This window comes from Podarcis muralis, chromosome 8 (assembly GCF_964188315.1).
Source record: "Podarcis muralis chromosome 8, rPodMur119.hap1.1, whole genome shotgun sequence".
Taxonomy (NCBI): domain Eukaryota; kingdom Metazoa; phylum Chordata; class Lepidosauria; order Squamata; family Lacertidae; genus Podarcis; species Podarcis muralis.
The window spans coordinates 64,772,258-64,787,096 of record NC_135662.1 but is presented as its reverse complement, the minus strand read 5'-3'; the positions used below and the strand labels follow the sequence as shown (position 1 = coordinate 64,787,096).

The following is a 14,839-nucleotide window of genomic DNA, read 5'->3' as shown; positions in this document are numbered from 1 at the left end:
GCTGACCTTTGAAGAGTTTGTAAGCAAACCATTTTTAACTTAACAAATATGTGGTCTATTTCTATGCTAAGGGAAGCGTGGGGAACTTTAGAAGCGATGTAGAAAAGCAATTTTTAAAGGTCTAACATGCAGCAAAGTAAAACATGTTTTGTGGTTTTAAATCTCTGCTTAGGGTACTCTCTCCAAAGAGTACTTGCCCAAAACTTGGATCTATTCTAGGGGCACCCATGGAATTCTCCTTTTCTTGTACCTAGCATTTTATTATTTAACTAAATTACAAAATAGGTTAAGCCAGGGGTCAGCAACCTTTTTCAGCCATGGGCCGGTCCACCGTCCTTCAGACCATGTGGGGGGACTATATTTGCGGGGGGGGGGTGAACGAATTCCTATGCCCCACAAATAACCCAGAGATGCATTTTAAATAAAAGCACACATTCTACTCATGTAAAAACACGCTGATTCCCGGATCGTCCGCAGGCCAGATTGAGAAGGTGATTGGGCAGCATCAGGCCCCCGGGCCTTAGGTTACCTACCCAATGAGTTAAGCCGACACTAATGGCTTCCATTCCCTCAGTGAGGGGAAATTCAGTGCTGTTCTTAAATCAGTAGGGTTTTTTTTGAAGGAAAACGTACACCTGGCCTTAGGCAGCTCAGCCTCTGCCGCAACACAAAAGTAAGGCAGTAAAAATCCCTCCGCAGCCGCTGTCCATCAGAATAATACTTTTTTATATGCAACAGCTAGCTAGTTGCATAGTATTCATAGAGCGGTCCTTGGTCTGCTTCTTAAACAGCTAACTTGCCCCTCCTTTGGTTTTCCCTTTTGAATATCTGAATCAGAATTCTATAGCTACATTAGCTGGCCAGTATGGTTAGTTCTTCTAAGCTTTTAGGGTTATGTGCTCCATATCTCTCCACTTCCCACAGAGATAACAAGTTTTTTTAAAAAGAGCATTGCCTTCTTCGCAATTGAAATAGCCTCTCAGGAACAATGATAAATATTTGATGGGTCAGAGTAAACACTACAGGTGCTTTTGTGCTGCATAGAAGTGTAATAATCAATGTTTTTCACCCTCAGATGGAAGAGTTCAAACAGTTAGTTTACTCTCCTGTCTAAAAATATAGGAATGACCTACTTATTAACAACAACAGAGGTGGGGAGGGGGAGCTCTGTATCCCTAGAGGAAAAAACAGCACTTTACATAGATTAAAATCCTAGCCTCACTTGCTTGAATTGTCTGCATGTTGAGAGTAGCACTTCATATGTACTACAACTGCAAAGTGCATTTTCTGTTATTTCTCCAGAAACAGCATATTGCAGAATTCAAAGACACCATCAGATTTCATGTCTAGAATTTTACTTGCCAGTTGTGCATTTACAAATGGCATTGGGTCTTTTATCCTGTTTTATTTCTTTAATTTGTATCCCACTTTCAGCTTTTAACAGATGGCTCCTTAAAAAGAGAACATCAGCTCTTTCCCTTAGCATGTAGAACTAGCTTATTAAGGGTGCAATTGTAAATGTACTTTCTAGGGAAGAAACCCCACTGAACACTGTGGGATAAGGGTGCTTGCACTTTTAGTATGGAATTCCTGTGCCTCTTTCACTACTTTTTGGAGCATATCCACACAATGTTGTCATCCAGTTGTGCCTTCCTGTGTTTTCCCTTGGCATCTTCCATCTTTTATACACTGCAAAAACCACATAATTTTCATTTGTGGAGTGCAGGTGATCACATCAGGAGTCAGGGCTGTTGTGAGCTGTAGTTCATCAATGGACTACAACTCCCATCATTAAAAGAAAAAGAAAAAACCATACACACTTTTATGCTGTGCTGCATCTACACACCTTCAAAAACTGGTGGGCTCTACCCCAGTCTCAATGAAAGTCTTTGGTCTTCCCCATCCCATTGCTCCACCTCTCTTTTGCCTCCCAGGACCTGCTCAGGTACCAAAATTCTTTTTTTTTTGTTTTGTTTCAGGAGCTACAGATCCTACTTAGTCACCCCAGTTTATGGTGTTGAAAAATCTGTAGCCACATTTACCTGCTTTGCCTTGCTCCAAAGTGAAGAAAGGTAAACAATTCATTGGGGGGTTATGGTTTCTGGCACAGATTACTAGGTGGCTGAAACTGAAGTCACTTATCCAGAAGTAAGTTCATTGAACTCAATGGGACTTATTTATGAGTAGGCATGCATTCGATTTAAGGTGTACAGTTTAAAACAAAACTATAGGGAGCCAGGTAACTGGAATTTGCTGGATCAAGTGCTGAAGATGTGGTTGAGTTCTCCTCCCCCCCTTTGTTTGTGATTTTTGTTCTTTCGTTTTTGGCAAACTCTCTTGATATCTCCACAAATTTCAGGGTGGTAAGAGAAAGGAATCTAAAACATACATCACAAAAATTCAGTGCAACGCTGCTATGATGTTAAGCACACTGCAAAGGGCAGGATTTCACAGGAAAACAGTAGCATGACCTCTGTTCTACGGGATGTTTGAAAATATAAAATCACATTAATTGAGCCTTTACAAAACGTTGGGTTGCACAGAAATTTCTCCCACTGCATAGGCTTTGTAATAAAGTAACTTTCATTCTGTTGCCAGAGTGCAAACAAGGAAAATCTCTTTGGGGGAGGAAACCATGGAATGAGAGTGTTTTAACCGTATGATGTGCTTGCCCTGCGATTCTGTGGATGTATGAAAAGGAAAACACACACCCTTTGTTAAGATCTTCCTTTAGACTTGTCATTTATTTTGTTCTTGCACAAAATGGTTGCCTACATATTTATTTATTACAAAGCTTCAATAGTCTAAAAAGAATAAGTCAGTGGTATACTGTGCACTTTACAATTGCATCCTAAGGAGCACAGCAGGAATAGTTGGGTTTTCACAACGGGGAGTCATTGCACACATTCAAAGTACATTTTCATTATTCTGCATGATGTTGCTTTCCCAGTACTTTTGATTTTTGTTTTGGTTTTTTTACAGGAAATGATTACCAATGAACACTGACAAGATCATGCTTATATACTCACTAACAAGGCAGCCCCATCCTTGAATTATGCTAGCTGGACAAGGATAAGACTGTCATTAATTTTCCTTCACTGGTGCATCTCCAAATTACCCTATCATAGTGATGCATTGAGGCCATATGTCAGGCATCAATACAAATGTGTGCATTTGCAGGCAATTGTGTACACATACAGAGGCATACATAGAAGTTGATGAAACAGACCCCCCCGCCCAGGGCACAAAAATCACCTATCAGACTATGGGGTGTATGCCATATATTGTGTGGCAATGAAGCAGCACTGTCATGGCGAGATCGAACACAGGCAAGGGCACAAGGGACCCTGGGTATGCCTCTGTACACATATGTACATTTAACATACCCAGAAACAGAAATATTCTGATCTTAAAGCAGCCAAGAAACAAGTCAGCAAGGAGCTGATGCAGTATGGCAATCAATTTTAAGCCTGACACGCATGAACTCAGTGTAGCTAATACATAATATATACACTGACAGGCTGTATTCATGAGGAATAGCACTTGTCTGTTACAGGGATTCAGCATTGCAGAAGGATCTTGATTGGCATTAGGGGACCAGGGGCCAGCCCATCCAAGCAATGAGACTGCTTGGAGGAGAACTGCATCACCAGGTCATCCTGTCACATGCATTATTACACCATACGATACATCATCCCTTACTTAGCGCTGGTGTAAGAGAGACTAAAAATACATGCAGAACATAAACGCAAAGGCAAATTCCACAGGGGCAATAAAAATCCTTTCCCTCCCGGTCAATACTATAATTTTGACTTCTTCTGTTACGGCATTCATGCAAAGCATCTTTCCACAAGCTGGTCACACGCTCGTGAATTGACTGCATGCAATTTTCCCTTTTCCACACTTCTCATTAACTGCTGGGAGAGGGCTAGAGACTGGGGTGGGGATGAAATAGGGGGGGGGGGAATTAGTCACTCAAAATGAAGGATGCCTTATTGGTATCTGCACATTTGGGGGCTCTCATCACATAAGGGCAATCAACCCACTATAAATTCAGCTGGGATATTATCTCAAGCAAGCCCTGTTGGAACAAATAGAACCAGTACAAGATGCTGGTCACACCCAATACAAGAATTCTCCCCCCACTTGAAAATTGCTGAGGAGTCTCTGTGCACAACTTAATCAAAACAAACTTGTTCTTCTAATTAAGTCCTATTTTAATTTAAAAAAAAAATCTTCAGGAATGACTCCATAATCAAAACCAGTGCCATATCATGGAACCTTGGGTCAAGGTCTTGTTAACCTGTTCAGTAATCCAGTCCTGGTCAAAGTGGCCTCAATCTCCCTCATTAGAAAGAAAAAAATCTCCAGGTGGAAAAATCAAAATTGGAAACAGAACTGTTAGATCCAAAAACCAAGAATTTGTCAAGAATGTATAACTTGCTGTTGAAATGGAACATTCAGGATGAAACGGTGAAATCAGCTATGATTAAATGGGCACAAGATGTTGGACATAACATAATGATGGCTGACTGGGAACAGTTATGGACCACAGGTATGAAATTCACGGCATGTAATGCCCTAAGAGAAAATTTAATGAAAATGATTTATAGGTGGTACATGACGCCAGTCAAGCTTGAAAAAATTTACCATTTGCCTGATAATAAATGTTGGAAATGTAAGGAGACTGAAGGTACATTCTTTCATCTTTGGTGGACATGCCCAAGGATTAAGACATTCTGGGAGATGATTTATAATGAAATAAAAAAGGTATTTAAATATACCTTCCTGAAGAAACCAGAGGCCTTTCTCCTGGGCATGGTCGGCCAATTGGTATTAAAGAAGGATAGAACTTTTTTTATGTATGCAACAACAACAGCAAGAATACTCATCGCGAAATATTGGAAGACACAAGATTTACCCACCTGGGAAGAATGGCAGATGAAGTTGATGGACTATATGGAACTGGCGGAAAATACTGGCAGAATCCGAGACCAGGGAGAAGAGTTGGTGGAAGAAGACTGGAAAAAGTTTAAAGACTATTTACAGAAATATTGTAAAATTAATGAATGTTAGAAGAATGTTGCAATGAAGTTATATGGCTTTAGTAGAAAGGTTATAAGGAATTAAGTATAAATAGATTAATAGAACATTAAAGGAAAAAATAAGGTTAGTTTGTGTTAAGATAATTATAGGATAGAAAACGGGAAGATGGAAAGGAATTGCTGAAATAATAGAAGTGGAATACAAAAAGGGAGGTGTGAGGAGGTCGTTGAAATATGTGAAAGAAAGATAAGATATTGAAATTTTTTTCTTTTTCTTTTTTTTGATGTGTTTTTAAATTGTTTCTGTTTTGTCTTGTTAGTTTAATGTTTTAGTGTTATGTAGTGTTTTTGTATTGTACTGTATTGTTTTTTTTGTTTTTGTTTTTTGTAGTGTTTAAATTGTTGTAAAAGTAATAAATATTATTTTTAAAAAAATAGAAAGAAAAAAATCAAGTGCAAAGTACCTTCTGCAACCTTTCCAGTTGCAGCTCTTCCAAGTGTCCCCATTTACTAGGGTCAGTCCTGGATTTACAGAAGCCATCCCGGTTTCTGATTTGATCCTGGAATGCTCTGCTTTTCCTTTGGACGTCCCTATTTTCATTGGAGAAATGGGAAGCTTTTCAATGTTTAATGTTTTATTATGTTTTTATATACATTTGAAAATGCCCGAGTCAGATGGGTGAGGTAGAAATAGTGAAATTATTATTATTATTATTATAGAATAGGACATTCCTATTTTTATTGGAGAAATGTTGGAGGGTATGCCATTGGGTGCCAACTTGAATAAAATATGGAGGGGTAAGCCCCACATAATCATATGATGCACATACACCATTTGAATGACAATGCCTATCAACTTGGAGGGGGGGGGGCCCTCAAATATTTTATTGGGGGGCAAAGATCCCTCAGCCCCTAGAAGTTGGCTTCTATTATGTCAGTTGTGTGGAGCTCATGGGTCCACAGTCTGAATGCTTCTGTTCCAAGAGGTAGCATCAAAATCAAGAATCTTGTGGAACCTTAAAGAAAAGAGCGTCAGTGAGATAACATTTCCATCTACCAGGAAATTCTGCTATTGATCTGAAAGCTGTAGTTCTTCAGCAAATAAAGGCTCCAGTGTGAAATTGCTGAATTAGAAATTATTGGCAAGTTTTCATCCTATTTGTTTGGCACTGAAGTCAAGAGAGACCAAGGCTTTCTCTTCCAGCATAGGTGTTAATTAACATAGCAATACTAGGAAGATTTTTGTTGTTGTTGTTCCTAATTGCTGCTCTGGTGCAATTATCGTTGCGCTTATCTTATAAGCTGCGGCACAGAATTGCCACAGACCGTGAGGCCTGTTCAGGTCACAAGGTTACGCAAGTCACAAAAAACGTGAGCAGGGATAGGTGTGCTAGCTGTGCGTCCAAAGCACAGGATTTGCTTCCACTCATGGAGGCGCCATATGTGATGTAGAGCCCTGGTGTTCCAGGGTTCTTTATTATATGGGGAAACTACTGTGGGATTGTTAAATGCAGTCAAACCAACAATTCATGTTTCGTCAGAAGGCGCTGAGGCTCACAGTCTTCCCGTAAACTTACTAGAGAGAGCTCTGTGACAACAACCCACCCCTCTTGTGCCCTAACAGGAAGAGGGTATGGCTATATATATATATATATATATATATATATATATACACACACACACACACACACACACACATACATACAGTGGTACCTCAGGTTACATACTCTTCAGGTTACCGACTCCGCTAACCCAGAAATAGTGCTTCAGGTTAAGAACTTTGCTTCAGGATGAGAACAAAAATCATGCTCCAGCGGCGCGGCGGCAGCAGGAGGCCCCATTAGCTAAAGTGGTGCTTCAGGTTAAGAACAGTTTCAGGTTAAGAACAGACCTCCGGAACAAATTAAGTACTTAACCCGAGGTACCACTGTATATATATCTCTTTCTTCCAGGGCACTGTCTTTCTGCTTTTCTCCACCATTTTCACTAGTGTGAAAACACCTGCATTTTTAAGCTACACTTATGTCTTAGTAACTGAATTACCGTTCTAAGTCCGCCCAAACAAAGCTGCTGTTATCAGTTATTCTACAAGAAGCATACTGAGTGAGCAAATGTTATTTTTGCCTTTTACAAGACTGTTTTGTGTGTGATTATTATTTTAAGCGGGAGGGGCAAAAAGGGGCAAGGCCAGGAAAATCCAGTCTGCCTTAAAGCATCCTGGATTACTTACCAACTAAAAAGGCTAAAACTATCCTATCTAAGCTTCCCTTTTAAGTTGCAAAGGGATGGCACTCTGCTGAACTCACAAACATGAGGAAGGTAGGATGATGTCTAACAAATATATCATCTCCTAGCATCTAATCATGAGGGACGCGGGTGGCGCTGTGGGTTAAACCGCAGAGCCTAGGACTTGCCGATCAGAAGGTCGGCGGTTCGAATCCCTGCAACGGGGTGAGCTCCCATTGCTCGGTCCCTGCTCCTGCCAACCAAGCAGTTAGAAAGCACATCAAAGTGCAAGTAAATAAATAGGTACCACTCCGGCGGGAAGGTAAACGGCGTTTCCATGCGCTGCTTTGGTTCGCCAGAAGCGGCTTAGTCATGCTGTACGCCGGCTCAATAAAGCGAGATGAGCACCGCAACCCCAGAGTCGGCCATGACTGGACCTAATGGTCAGGGGTCCCTTTACCTTTACCTTAGCATCTAATCACATCCCAACAACTACGAGGGCAGGGGCCTCCTTGCTTCAGACATGCCTACACATTTTGGTAAAGCATACTGGATTGTAGTGTGCTATTATTATTATTTTAGGTGACAATGGTATCATTCAGCACGTTCAGGGTGGCAACGCTCCTCCCCACAAGGGACAGATTGATCCTTGGCCAGTCCTCCGTGGGCTGCTTGTCAGCTGTGGATATGGCCCAAAGTGAGTGTGGTCATTCACACTCTCACATTCACGCGCGCACACTAGTAGTGTCTGGCAGAGCAGGGTGGACCAATGTTGCTCAGCTGGCTTCCCAACACAGAGGTTGCTGCCAGTAACCGAGAGGGACGAGGTGGCAGGGAGGTCCACACAGCGCAGGCACAGCAGTGGAGCCAATCCAAGGCCCCTGCTGCTGCCCTGGCACTGCAACAGCCTCCCCACTTCTCCACCCCTCTCGGTTACTGGCAGTGACCTCTATGTTGGGAAGCCAGTTGAGCAAAGCCACTCTAGCCCATTGGCTACTACTGGTATGCACTAGAACAGCACTATTGCTACTTCCCCAAAGCCCTGATTTGAATGTGTTGATAAATACATTTTCAAGGCAAAGTGGATTGTCAATTGTGAAGGGAAAGGGACAATGTGAGGATGGTGTTGCTTGTATGTGCAGCACCTCAATAAGGTGCCTGCATCTGAAGCACTGAATGCCTGCTGTCGAGTAGTGTGAACGTGCCCTAAAATTCAAATCGGGGCTTTTGCAAAGCAGCAATAAGATGTTTCAGGGATTATCACCGTGTTGGTCCCTGGCTTTCAGAGAACCACAGTGGGTAATTGAGCTTTTAATTAGGTTTAAGATGCTTTTTGTTATAGAAGGATTGTGAGTTTTACAAAGCCACTAATCTGACACAGAGCTCTGACTTAACAAATGAAGATAAGCGAGGAATGAGCAGACATAATTCAGGCCCGCTGTGTGGGGCTGCTTTTCAGAGGCCACAGAACACAGTGGCCTGTTTTTCAAGGGTGTCATCTGCTGGAGCACAAACTCGAGAGTCTTCTTGGCAAAATTCACACTGCTAGGAAGAGCTTTGCATAGCAGAGGAGGATATAGGGCTGTGTGAGCTTTGTGCATGCACTGGGCACTGAGCCGAGAAGGCACTGTCTCAAAGGCACCAGCCTTTGGGAAGGAGGCGTGAGCCTCTGACAGGGTCCTCGGGTCCTCCCTCCTTCCCAAAGCCTAGTTAGTGCTTTTCCAGCTTTGGGAAGGAGCAGGGAGGGCTCTGGGACCCTGCCAGAGCCCTTGTGACTCCTTCTCAAAGCCCAGTGCCTCCTTACCTGGTTTTGGGAAGGCAGTGTGAGGAGCGGGAGTGAGAGTGCCAAATTTTGGGCTCAACACAGGGTGCCATAGGACCAAAGTCCACCACTGCAAACAGCCATGTTCTATTGCAGGCCCATCTCCCAAGAGCGCCTTGTTCACAAATGGGACTATATAAGAAGTTACACGATCAAGAACAGGTATTTTGGCAACCAAAGTGAAATATTATAATGGTTCACACACACAACTCAACAACAACAACAACAACAACAACATATGAGCTCCTGGGCCTAGTGTCTTTAAATTAAGGTTATCCAGACATCCCTGGGGACAGTCTCTGGATGTACAAACCAGTCCCCATACAAAATCCATTGAAGTTGAAAAGTGTCCCTGGATTCATTGAAAAAAATCTGGTAACCTTATTTTAAATGTGACTTCTGTGGTGCCTCGGTGGGCTTTCTTTAAAGGCAGCCCCCATATCCACAGCTACTTCAGGTTGCCCCCTTTCCCCTGCTCTTTTCAGTGAGCCCTGGCTGCCGGCTCCTTTTCTACTTAGGGCATTTTCACACAGAAGACTTAAAACAGACTCCTAAGAGGAATCAAAAGCCTTTGATGGCTACAATGTTCATTAGCATTACAAATGCTTCCTGTCTGCCGATTCTTAATCAGGAATGCCTAGCTACAGGTTATGTTTAAATGCATAGCATGCATCATCAATGGATTTTGAAAAAAATAATATGGAGCATGGGGTGGATTTTTGCCAATGCACGGAGAGAAGAGGTTTAACTCTCCACTCTTCAGCTGCAAACCCTCCCCCAGTGTGGCAATTCCCCTTGGCCGGGGAACTCCCAATGACACCAGAGCACTCTATGCTAGAATACAGGTTTGCATGCTATTTTCAAAAATATGTGCATTTTCCTGCACTTGCATACTCATTTTTGTACACAATTATTTTGGTGGAGAATTTCACCATAAATTCCAGAGAGGTGTGAATTTTGGGGTATAGTCTCAGAAAGTACAAATTAAGTAGGTTTGCATGAGATTGAGGACCAAGCCAAATTCCCCCCCCCCCCATTGCCTATGCAAAGGAACATAAGAAGCTGCCAACCTGAACCAGAGCATTGGCCTTTCCAGTACAGTATTGGCTCTGCCCGGCAGAGGCTCTGTGGGGTTTCAGGCAAGAGACTTACCCTGGTATACCCTGAAATGTCAAGGACTGAACCTGGGACTTTCTGCATGCAAACCCTGTGCTTTACCCACTGAGCTATAGTTCTGCCCCTTTTCTTATGACCAGGAGAAGAGCATCTACTAAAATCCTGCTGTCAAAGAAAGTTCTTTTCCAGCAGCTGCTTCTGCCGCAAAAATACTCCCAAGGGTTGCCTAGAGACTGTGCCTTCATAGTTAGGGATGACTGGGATGCAGCCTGATTTTTGCAGGATACAAAGAAAGAAATATTGTCATTTGAGATCACACATGAAAATTGATGTGTGAATGGTTCTGTTTTGTTTTTTGTTTTTTTGTTTTTTGGTTCTCTGTCTCATTAGTGAACCTATGTAATGACATCTTTTTTAACCATTCTAACAAACATTTGTTGGCATTTTGGCTGGTATTTGGCTCCGTGTTTTAATATGATTAAGGAGGCACTCCTAAACACACATATTAGGAAGTAAGCCCTCTTCAGCACAATGAGATTTACTCCTGAGTAAACATGTATAAGGTTGCGCTGTTATGAATAGTGTGTGCTGTAGTTATTACGAACATTTCTAGGAAGATTAGCATATGCCTTGTCCAAACTTCTTGCTGAAAAGTACTGTCAGCAGAAACCTCCGTCACGAGTCCTTGGGTTCGTGCTTCATTGGCAGTGATCCTCTTGTTAAAAAGGAGCATCTCATTTGCCTAAGTGAAAGAAAACAAGAATGAAGATTCAATAGCTAAGAAGTGGTGCTTGCTCCATTTATCCATCTTATAGGCTTATGTAATTTTGCCAATATGCAAATGTTTCAATGTGCATGTAGCTACTGTGGTACGATATAATTAGCAAGAAATGGAAAACCATCCTGTAATACAAGTGCCGTATCAATGATGAAAAATGCCACAAAGCTTTAATCTCACAGTGAACTGACTTGTCTCGCAGAATCTGGATTGGAGTGTTAAACCAGTTATCTCACAAGTGAGGTTCTTGCCGACTCCTGAAGAACAGAAAAAATAAATGATCTTGGAGTAGACTGTACAAAGGAGATGGAGGTCTCCTGCCAGTTCTTGCCTGCTGGAGAGACAGAGAGAGCTAAAAGAAGCCGCTCTGCCTAAATGCTATTCAGATGACGCAAAGTTCCGTTATATCTATGGCGAGTCCTTCAGCCAATTTTGTTTTAAGAGTGTGGACTCTGTGAATACAAGTGGCATCATTAAATCTGGCATTCTCAGGATAGCCAGAGTTGCTGAGTCAGGCTTTATAACAATGCCACCCACCTTAAAGGTTGTAGTGAATGTGTGCTGAGATGCAAAAGGTGTTTTATGTTTTATGTGATATGATGCGATGTGATGCAATGTGATGTTTTATCTTATGTTTCCTGGTGTGGACGGAGCATAGTGGAATGTACTTATAGAAAAGGCGAAGCATTCCCTAATTGTGTGGTAGGTTCATTACAATTCTGCTTGCAGCTTTCAACAGAACAACAATGCTTCGGTGGCACTAAAAGCCAACCATCTGGAAGCAGCCCAGATGTAGAAACCTAGAATACGCCTTACTGCAGTATTCGCCATACTATTCTGTACCATGTTCTTGTGACATTCTTTTCTTATTCTAATTTTTATTAATTGTTCTGAGGGGGAAAACAATAACAACAATGCTGTAATTTGATGGCTTTGGAAAACTAAGGGACGTGTTGCCACGGCAAGCAGCTGTCCATGTTTCTTATCCCGAGAAAGTCTGATGACCTGAGACGGGCTGAGCAAAAACGACTCTGGATCAGGCCCATGAAGAGGAGGAAGGCAGCTGGGTACACTTCCCCTGGGTTTGGAGGGTTAAGCTGGCTGGGGGACCCTGCCAGGGACTGGGTGCTTTTTTTGTTTGAGTTTATAAGGACCCCTGACCATTTAAGTCCAGTCGTGACCGACTCTGGGGTTGTGGCACTCATCTTGCTTTATTGGCCGAGGGAGCTGGCATACAGCTCATGTGGCCAGCATGACTAAGCTGCTTCTGGCGAACCAGAGCAGTGCACAGAAACGCCGTTTACCTTCCCGCCAGAGCGGTACCTATCTATCTACTTGCACGTTGCCGTGCTTTCAAACTGCTAGGTTGGCAGGAGCAGGGACCGAGCAACGGGAGCTCACCCCGCCGTGGGGATTCGAACCGCCGACCTTCTGATTGGCAAGTCCTAGGCTCAGTGGTTTAACCCACAGCGCCACCCACATCCCTTGAGTTTATAACTTTATTCTAACAAGACTCATGCCCTGGGCCTCAGACAAGCTTCGCATGGGTCTGCTTTGGTTGCTAATCTAAAGGTTTGGATTCTTCCATAAAACAGCTACATATTCTTCTCAGTCTACTAAGATCAGAATCTATTCCTGAAGGACACTGAATATTAAGACCCAACCACATGTGCTCAGCATATTTTTGCTTATGTACACAGTGTTAAACGTGCCAGTGTGTGAATGCAGCTGGTATCCAAAATTTTAAAATATTTTAATTATTTTGCATGAGTATATTAGTTTTCAGGGGCTGATCCCTGGTATCTCCAGGTAGGGTCAAGAAAGAATCCTGTCTGAAATGGCGGAGAACTGATGGCAGTACAGTGCCAACCAGCCTTCGCCAACTTCTGCTGGCCGGGGTTGATGGATGTTGTAACCCAAAATACCTGGAAGGAATCAGCTTGGCTGGACTTCAGCCAGAGGGCCACATGTCTTTCTAGGAAACTCTGTGGGCCTCCAAGGTGAACCCTAAGTGGGCAAAGCAACAGATGTAAGTTTCACCTTTATATGGTAGGCTATTTTCTAGACACACGCATTCCTATCTATCCAGAGAAGCAAGGGGCACTATCAGAGATCAGGGACAGCTTCCTGGCAGGCAAAATAATTGGAGTGTGAAGCAAAGGGCTGTAGGCTGGGGAGAGGTCTGAGGGCCAGATGGAGAATTTGAAGGTCCTCATTTGTCCCCCTGCTCTCCAGGCATTAGATTCTCCACCCCAGGTAAAGACAGGCCTGAGCTACACATATCCAGTGGTTCAATTTGGTATGAGACAGTTATCCATCTTCCTCTTGGGTTTATGTATGTAGCTGTGTTTCAACACTTAAATGTTAAGTACTGGTCTGGCTCTCACACCTCAAAACCACATTGTTGAGTAGGAGAAAGTGCAGGCAAAGGCAACTTAAATAATCAAGGGAAAACATGAAGCACCTTCTCTAAGAAGAAAAAAGTTAGTACTTGGGAGCTTTTTTTTGTTTAAGGCAACAATTATGAAGGGAAGAGTGGGAGATGCGATAAATGTTTGTGACATTACGACCGGGGAAGAGGAATAAATTATTCTGTGCTCAGACTCTAGAAGCCAAACATTGAAGCTGACTAGCAGTAATTTTCGGATAAACAAAAGGAAATGCTTCTTCATGTGAGGCGTAATTAACTTGCAAGATCCACTGCCACGATGAGGTGCTTGACATTAACTCGGATAGCTTTTTAAAGAGTTAGACAAATTAATGGAGGGCAGGGTCCTTGACAGCTCTTAGCCGTGGACACTAAAATGAGAGCATCCATTCCGAGAGATACTTGCCCTCTTCAGACACTGGATTGCATATGTTTAGAACCGCAGGAAGGAAGACGGAGGTATGAACATGCTGGCTCTGCCTCATTACCCTCTAAAAGTTAGACAGCAGAGCAGTGGTGTAGCGTGGGGGGTGCAGGGGGGGCCGGCCGCACCGGGCGCAACATCTGGGGGGCGCGCGCTAATCTAGTGGAAGAGACTCGAGTGCTAAAATCCACGGGTTAGGGGGTGCAAATTACTTGCCTTGCCCCAGGTGCTGACAACCCACGCTACGCCACTGCAGCAGAGAAGAGAGTCTCCTGGAGTGTGGATCTTCCAGGGTTCCACTTTGTGGGGGGAGGTTCCACATGGGGTAGAAAGGGGGGGAATCACACTGCCTAAATCACACTCCCTGAACCAACTGAACCAAACTGAAATGTCGATACAGTGGTACCTTGGTTCTCAAATGCCTTGGTACTCAAACCACTTGGAACCCAAACACTGCAAACCTGGAAGTAAATGTTCCAGTTTGTGTACTTTTTTCGGAAGCTGAATGTGCTCTGTTTTGAGTGCCACACTTCCGTTTTGAGTGTTATGCTGAGGTCTGTCTGTTTTTACTGTTTATTTTGCGTTTTAGTTTTTGCGGCTCTTTTTTGTTTTGTTTTTGTGACTGTGTGGAACCCAGTTCAGCTACTGATTGATTGACCGTGTGACTGCAGTACATTGTTTATTGCTTTCATTTTATGGATCAATGATCTCGTTAGACAGTAAAATCCATGTTAAATTGCTGTTTTAGGGGTTGTTTTTAAAAGTCTGGAATTGATTAATCCATTTTGCATTACTTTCTATGGGAAAGTGCACCTTATTTTTGAAACGCTTTGATTTTGGAACGGACTTCCAGAACAAGATTAAGTTTGAGAACCAAGGTACCACTGTATTGCTCAAAATGTACACTTCTACAAATGTCGCAGCACAATTCTCCAACCAAACAATGCATCCAAAACCACATCTTACGGGGAAAGTGCACATAAAAATGTGTTTATTTGTG

General features: G+C 42.9%; 1 pseudogene; it reads right to left on the bottom strand.

Moving 5' to 3' along the window:
* Positions 1–3,825: 3,825 nt before the first annotated feature.
* The window catches only part of LOC144328803 (enoyl-CoA delta isomerase 2-like), a 30,021-nt pseudogene continuing 19,007 nt past the window's right edge, over positions 3,826–14,839 (bottom strand).